This window comes from Cavia porcellus, unplaced genomic scaffold (genome assembly GCF_034190915.1).
Source record: "Cavia porcellus strain 051 isolate PalLab524CR breed Dunkin Hartley unplaced genomic scaffold, mCavPor4.1 scaffold_1, whole genome shotgun sequence".
Classification (NCBI taxonomy): Eukaryota; Metazoa; Chordata; class Mammalia; order Rodentia; family Caviidae; genus Cavia; species Cavia porcellus.
In genome coordinates, this window is record NW_026947484.1 from 190926849 (window position 1) to 190934962 (window position 8114).

The following is an 8114-nucleotide window of genomic DNA, read 5'->3' on the forward strand; positions in this document are numbered from 1 at the left end:
CAAATAAGATCAGTCATAATAAGACAGTGTAAGTAATACAGGGCTTCAGATTAAGTTAATAGAAAATTAAGGATAGTTACCGTAGTGTATCCTGCCATTTTTGAAAAAGCTGTCTGTGCCCTCAAATGTAGTACAAGTAGACAGACTAGAATAGAATATAATCAAACTAAAAAGAGCGGTGAGAATAATGTGGATTTTAAATCCTGATACACTATTAACAATGTCCTCTGCCTGCCTGTTTTAGACAATTCCTCCCCTTTCACTTTTATAGGGTGCATTGTACACTTTGGGTCCCACTAACACCTTTAGTTTTTAGGTTAGGGGGGCAACCCACTGTTTACCTAAGTGATTCTGAACCTTTTTACCCCTGAGCTTGATCTTAAGCTATATTCCTTTACCTACTAAATCCTCCAGGTTTTCCTTCCTTCTAGCTGAGTAGTTCTCCAATGCACAAAGGTGTCACTTCTTTTCAATCTACTTGCAGCTGCTGGACGAGCTGTCCTCATTTCTCTCTGGCTCCCTGTCACATAGAGCATTATTTTCTCATCTTTGATTTTCAGTCCATTAACTCTCTTTTAGGTTAATTATATTTCCTATACAGAGCATCTCTATGGACTGTAACTCCTGATCTACTCTGCCTGTGTTTCTTTTTGTTAGTGTATCAAGGCTATGTTAGCGATTATAGCCAACCTTGTGTGCCTCATCTCTGCTATGTTGTTTTGCTGCTGTTGATTGTCTATTTTTCCCCTTTATTCCACTGTCTGCCCCATTCATTGAGGCCTCTCTGCCACTGTTCCTGAAACCCTGGCATTTTTTTCTCTCTCTCTCTAGAATGTCCTTCAGTATTTCTTGTAGGATTGGATTGGTGGTCACGAACTCCCCCATTCCTCTTTGTCATGGAAGCATCTTGTTTCTCCATTAATTTTGAGAGACAGGTTTTCAGGATATATCAACCTGGGTTGGAGGTTATTTTCTTTCAGGGTTTGGACTACTTTGCTCCAAGCTTTTTGATTTGATGGCTTGTGTTGAGAAGTCTGTCACAATTCTGATGGATTTTCCTTTGTAAGGGATCTGTTTCTTTGCTCTGACAGCTTTTAATATTCTGTTCTTGTGTTGAATTTCTGAGATCTTGATTATTATATATCTGGGTATAGATCTGTTTTGGTTATAACTGGCTGGAGTTCTGTATGCCTCATTTATCTGGATATCATTTCCTTTTCCTGTGCTTGGGAAGTTTTCCTTAATTATTTCTGTGAATAGCCTTTGCATTTCATTTTTGTTTACCCCTGCTTCTTCACTCACATTTTTTATTCTTAAGTTATAGTTCTTCTTGTTATCTTCTAGCCTTTGTATTATTACTTCCTGGTTCCTTGTTATTTTTAAGAGATCTTTCTTTTCATGATCATATATTGTAAATCTGTCTTCAAGTTTTGATAAATCTGTCTTTAGTTTCTTTCACAGCTTTCAATGGAGTTTTTAATTTCCTGGTAATCTCTTTGAATTTGTTTCATGTATTCTAGACTTTTTTTATATTCTTCATCAAAAGTTTCCCTCCTTTTTGGGGTTCCTCCATTCTTCCATCTGTGTCTTCTTAAGAGATGCTTAGCATTTATTTTGTTATTCTTCTTATATCTTGCTTTACTTGTATTAGTCTCTCTGTTTTGAGTTCTTCTATAATGTTACGAAGATATTTCTTTATGTCAGCTGATGCTGTTTCCGATATTGCATGTTTGCTGCCCTTGATCCCTTCTGTGTTTACCTCTCCTGGACCCATATTGTTTGAGTTGGCGGCTGGAGACTTGTTTCTTTCTCTTGTCATGTTTCTGGTTTCTTCCAGACAAGTGTACAGTGGAGGTCCCAGGCCCTTTGTGTATTGGTTACAATTACTCTGAAATGTGCTGACTAGGGATTGCTGCCCTCTCCAGCTTGCTGCTGATCACTGAGATATAAGCACGGGTGATAGAAGCTGCCCCCCCCACCAAGCCAATCAACCACTGGGGTCTTCACCACATTAGTGTGTACTGCGTGAATGGAACTGGTTTGGGACAGTTTCAGGGGCAACTTTGTCCCTGGCTATTGGGTCCTGCCCAGGGGCATGACCCAGTCCAGGCAGTTCCCACCAATCTGCTCTACACCAGAAGTGGCTAACTGAAACCACTATGGTTCTGGGTTCAGGCCTGTGCTGCCTGATTCCAATATGTCACACAGCCAGTCACCCCTCCTGCAAGAGGACCACATTCTGAGCACTCACCACGGGCCAGTGCAGATCTCCAGGCTGGCTCTGTTCTCCATTGTGATGCATCCTTCCACCAAGGACCTCAGATTCACCACCCCCCAACTTCAGCATGACTGTAAGTGTCCGACTCCAGCTCCAGTGAGAGTGTGTATGTCTCCAGCCTTCCATACACATTTTTCTTTTCTTTTTTTGCTTTTTCTTTTTCCTCAGTTTCTTTCTGGATCATGAGACTCCCTCTCCTTTCATCTGGTCTTCTCCATGGTATTAAATTCTAGCATCTGAGCTGTTTCTCCCAGAGAGGCTCTCTACCTTGCTACTTATCAATCCACCATCTTCCTAGCCTGTAGATCTTGTTTCTTGATCCATTCTGTCAATCTGTATTTTTGATTGGTCAACTGAGACCATTCACATTGATGGTTATAACTAATAGGCATTGACTTGTTCTTGTCAACATATTATTTTCTTGTTGATTCCCTTTCTATTTAATTGCTTGCCTTCCCCCTGGGTTCATTGTACTGGGAGTCTTGGAATTGTCATCTTTACTGTCTTTTTCTAGAATGTTCTTCCAAAGAGGTGTTCTTTATCATAAAAACATCTTATTTCTCCATCAATTTTGAAAGATAATTTTGTGGGATACATCAATCTAGGCTGGAATTTGTTTTGTTTTAGGGCTTGAACATCATAATGTTTTCACAAACTTGCCTTTATGTTGAATGGCATGGCACAACAATATTCACCATAGTTTTTATGACACCTCACAAAGATAGGAAGGAAACCTTTTAGAACTGTTTCACAAAGTGGTAATAATGACAAGTGTGTTCAAAGTGAGGGGGGTGTGTTCTGAGGGAAATTAACAGTGGTGTGTCTTTTACTATCATAAATTTTTAAAAATTTAAACGTTCACCATGTATCTTGACCACTTCTTTTAAATTCCCAAGCCCTTTCTGTGATAATACCCTAATGTACACCTTTCCACACCTATAAGGTGCACATGATCACTCTCCCCAGTCTTCAAACAAGCAATTCAGGGCCACATCAGTGAAATTATTTGCTTAAAGTTGAACAGTCACTTAGAGGCGGAGACTGGATCTAAGCCCTTATCCTGTGGAATTCTTCAGACCCCAGCTCTTTGCTATCAAGGCTGGGTGGAGGTGGGAAGGATGCAGGAGGTGAGTGAGGAGCAATTTCTAGGATGCCTGGGGGATGCTTGGAGGAGCTGTAATTATGACGGATATCCGGGAGGAGGTGCAGGGGAGAAGGTGGGTGTGTGCCAGATGCCTGGGGAAGGCTCAGTGGTGGCTGGTAGGGGCGGGTTTGTGGGGGTTGGAAATGCTCATTCAGGAGTTAAGAAGGCAGAGTAAACGGTCCTGGTTGACGCCTGAGCCACTACAACAGGGGACTGAAGTTTAGTATGCAAACATTTGAAATGGTGGTAAAAAATAAAGGGTATGTGATTAAATCTTGGCTCTAGTAGGAACTCTTTTTGGGTGTCAGTCCTGGGAATGGAACCCAAGTCGGCACACATGCTAGCCACAGGCTCTCCTACCAAGCTACAGCCTGTCTCTCCACTGGGAGCAGTTTGCATATATACATGATTTGAGATGCTCCTCATATTTGGAGTGAACCTAGGGGTGCTCTACCATTGAGCTACATCCCCAGCCCTTCTTATCTCGGTTTTGAGACAGGGTTTTAAACTTATTAGCTCAGGCTGGCTCCAAGGCTGTGATCCTCCCGCCTCCGAGTAGCTGGGATTATTATGGAGTGTACAATGCAGCCAGCTAGAGCTGGGTGGGGCTTTTTATGTTTTTTTAAATGGTTAACCAGTTATTCAAATACTGTGTTTATATGAATGCTTTCTTTATTGTAGAAACATATAATAAATGTACAAGACACGTGTTCCCAGTGGTGAAAACTGTCTCTCCATTCTGTCCTTCCCACAGTGTACTCTCCCCTAGAGGCATCATCCCCAGTTTCATGCACATCTTTTAAGAGATGTTAAGTTTGCATATACTTATGTTCAGAAGTGGTAGCACCCCACCTGTGCATCTCGCTGTTTTCTCACTGAACAGAAGACCTGGAGGTTATCCCTTGTCAGCATACCTGGAACAGCCTTATTTTTTTTCTAATTCAGGCAGAGTCCTTCAGTGTGGGAATGGTCCATAGATAAGCAGCAATCCCCTGTGAGTGGACACTTACCCTCCCCATAGTTTACTATTTCCACAATGCAACAATAAAGAGCCTTTGGCACATGGCATTTTGAACCTGTACAGATGCATCTATAAGATAAATTCCTAGAATTGCGGGCTCAAAAAATGTATGTGCTATAAACTTTGATAGATGCTGTCAAAAGGTTTTTCATAGAACTTGTTCAGTTTATACTCTCACCGGCAATGTATAAAAGCAGCTATTTTCCCAGTGTAATTGTTTTTAAAAATATTTTATTTTAATCTTAATTTGCAGTTCTTTTGAGCCAAGATAAGCAATTTTCATGCATTTAAGTGCCATTTCCTTTTCTATAAACTACTCTTTGATATCTTTTGCTTATTTATATGAGCTGAGCATATATGTCCTAAGAAATATTAGTACAGAAAGGAAATTCACAATTTATTTATAACAGGAGTTGCAAATATATGATTTTTCCCCAGCTTGTTGTTGTATTGTTTTGTTAATTTTTTCTTTCTTCTTTTTGTAGTACTGAAGAAGGGAGTATTGAACCAAGTTTCCTTGCCTCCCTAACCCTTCTCTGAATTTTTATTTTGAGACAAAGTCTTGCTAAATTGCCAAGTTGCTCAGGCTGGGCTCCCACTTGCAGTTCTCCTGCCTCAGCCTCCTGCTGGGATTGCAGACATGTTCCCTCATACCTGAGTTATTAATTTTTTAATGCTAAAATGTTTAACTCCACACCACTTCTAGGTTTTGTCACACAGTGTCTATTAGTTGCCTGTTGCTGCATAATGAATTATCCCAATCGCCGTGCCTTCAGCAAGAGCAGTCATTTTGCCATTATCTCCTCTGGTTCTCGTTGGCTCAGTCAGTGGTTCTTCCTCTGGGCCTGCCGTGCAGCAGCACTTGGGTGGCAGCTGGTCCTGAATCACCGGAAGTTTCTTCGCTTTTTAAGTCTCATCATTGATTCTGACAAGCAGCAGTGGCCTTGGTTGTACTAATGGCCTAAACATCTAAAGGTGACCTCTCTGGGTGTGTGGACACCCTCAAAGCCTGGAGCCTGAGTTCCAAGTTTGGACCATCTCAAGGCAGGGGGCGTGGAACTGTGAGTCCCCTAAGGCCTGAGCTTGGGAGACTAAATGACACCATTTCTGGCATTTCCCCGTCCTGCCTTTCCCTTCCTTCCCTTCCCCTCCCTCATTTCCTCTTCTCCTTTCCTTTCCTTTCCTACCACTGAGCCATAGTCCAGGCCGAGACTCCATTTCTTGATAGGAAGAGTATTGGGCTTATATTTTTAAACAGAAAATTACCATACATAAAAGGTCTTTTTCTCATTAAATTTAGTTTTAAGAAAAAACATATTTCATGTTTCCTCAACCTGGGTATTTTTATGGTTTAATTTTGAAGCTGTGTTCTCTTTTTTTTTAGGTAGCTAGTAATTTGTGTGACACCCTTTTATAAAATAACCCATCCTCCACCACCTGAAATTGTACCACTACAATATGCTAAATTTGGGTCTATTAGGATCTATTTCTAAATTTTACATTCTGCTGTGTTAAGCTAGCTAGCTATCATGTGTTAATACCAGGCTGGCTCAATTATGCCTTTCTATTATATTTATCTTCAAAATTATTTATCAGGTGATCTATTCCTCCCCTATGGTCAACCTTATCATATACTAAATTCCTGTGTCTGCTTTTGTCTCTGGACTTAACTATTAGTCTGCCTGCTCCTTACATTGCCAGTAATACAATTCTAAATTATTGTAGCCTAAAATACATTTCAGTATAAAGTAGAACAATTCCCTAAGGGAAAGCATTGAGAGATGTGAATACCTTCTCACTCTCCTCCCCAGCAAACCATCTGCCATCAGGATACAGCCCTATCTCGGCCTTCCAGGCTTCCCTGACATACCTGCCCCTGGTGGATTAAGTACTCCTGCTCTGGGCTCGCCAATCTCTGGGAGCTTGGGGTTTGTGCCTTGCATGCGCCGTCTCCTACCAGAGACGTTAGTTCCTGAAGGCAGAGATCGTGGCTTTGTCAACCCCAGCATGCAACACGGTACCAGGCTTATAGTGAGGATCCCGTGAGTGTTTGTCCAAGAAACAAAGATGAAGGCGTAGGTGTCAAGGCTCCAGCTACTTGGGAGGCAGATGAATCACTTGAGCCTACGAGTTGAAGCCAGCCTAGGCTCTGCAGCAAGACTTTGTCCCCCAAAGATAAAGGACAGGTGCTGAAAGGGCAATGCTCGGAGACTTGGAGCGTCCACGCACTGGCCAGCATCGGGGCTGGGGCAGCAGAGTGGGAGTGGCAGGCACGAGAAGCAGCCAAAGCAGAAATTTTGAACAGACTCCCAGGGCTAGGCGTGGCTCCTTTGGGGGTTCACTTTATCCCGAGGCAGCCAGGAGGCATCTCTTAGCTGTACACAGGGGAGGCAGGCTTCCTGTGACTGTAGGAGGATCCACACAGCACTTGGAATGGACCGGCGACAGAAGCTTGAGGCAGGGTCCAGCTCAAGGGCCGTTTTGTGGTCCTTTCAAGAATGGCCGTGAGTTAAACTGACAGGGCTGGGGAGTGGAATTCTAAAATTTCCTCCTGTCCCCAGGTAGAGTCCCCTGCCTAACCCTCTCCCTGGTGTCTAAAGTGGGATGTCACACTGGTGATCAGGTGACCAGTCAGCTGACCTGCATCGTGTGAAGGGAGGTTATTTGGGTGACCCTGACCTTGTCTCTTGAACCTTTAAAGGATGCAGCATCAGAAAGAAGCTCCCTTTTGGACAAACTCTGCTGTAGAGAGGGCCCAGGGCAGGGGATGCTGGGCGCGCTCTAAGAGCCAAAAGCCTCAGTCTTTCAACCACAGAAATGAATTGTGCCCACCAGTGAGCCTGAAGGGGACTCCGAGGCCCTAGAGAATGGAGCCTGGCCAGAACCTGGGCTCAGCAGTGAGCGCCTGAGCAGGCCCCAGGCTTCTGACCAGAGCTGGGAGGCAGTAGCGGGCTTGCTGGAAGCCACTAAAATCGTGGTCACCTGTTACGCAGCAACGCTTTGCTAAAGTAGGTGCTGTCCCCTTTAGAAGCGTCACATGACTCCTGCGATGCTCCTGTGGCTTCTGAGGCTTGGGAAGGACAAGACTATTCAGAGGCCCTGTCCCAAACAATTGCCCGGTGGCATCAGGCAAAACCCTTCTGATCTTTGGTGTCCGCGCCACAGAATGCAGATGGTCACTCCGCTCTCATGGTGGTTGGTGGGTACTGGGGCCTGGGCCAGTTCTCAGGGTGCTCAGGAAACAGTGATGAACTGGAACTGCCTTTCACCCCACCTCTCAGGCCAGGGAGGACACAGGCCCACAGCGCACACAATGGGCACTGCCCACCTCTCTCCCCTGGCTTTGCTGCCCACAGCTGTGTCTCCTGCCTCTGCAGCCCCTTCTCTGCTGCAGGCCCTGGACCCCTTCTGTCCTGGATGGGAGTGCTGAGTGCTCTGGGACTTTGATCTGATCAGCCTAGCTGGCAGGACGGCTCAGCTTTTGGTCATCCAGCTGCTGCCAGGCTCCTGAGACTTGATCCAACCCTCACTCCTGACCTGAACACTGATCTTCAGGGACTTCCACCAGTCTGGTGGCCCTGTGGCGCTGACCAGCTGTCCTGAGCTCCTGTTTCCCTGTCTTCCCACTGCTCCCCTTCAGCTCTGGCAAGAATCCAGCCCTGGGCTGTCAC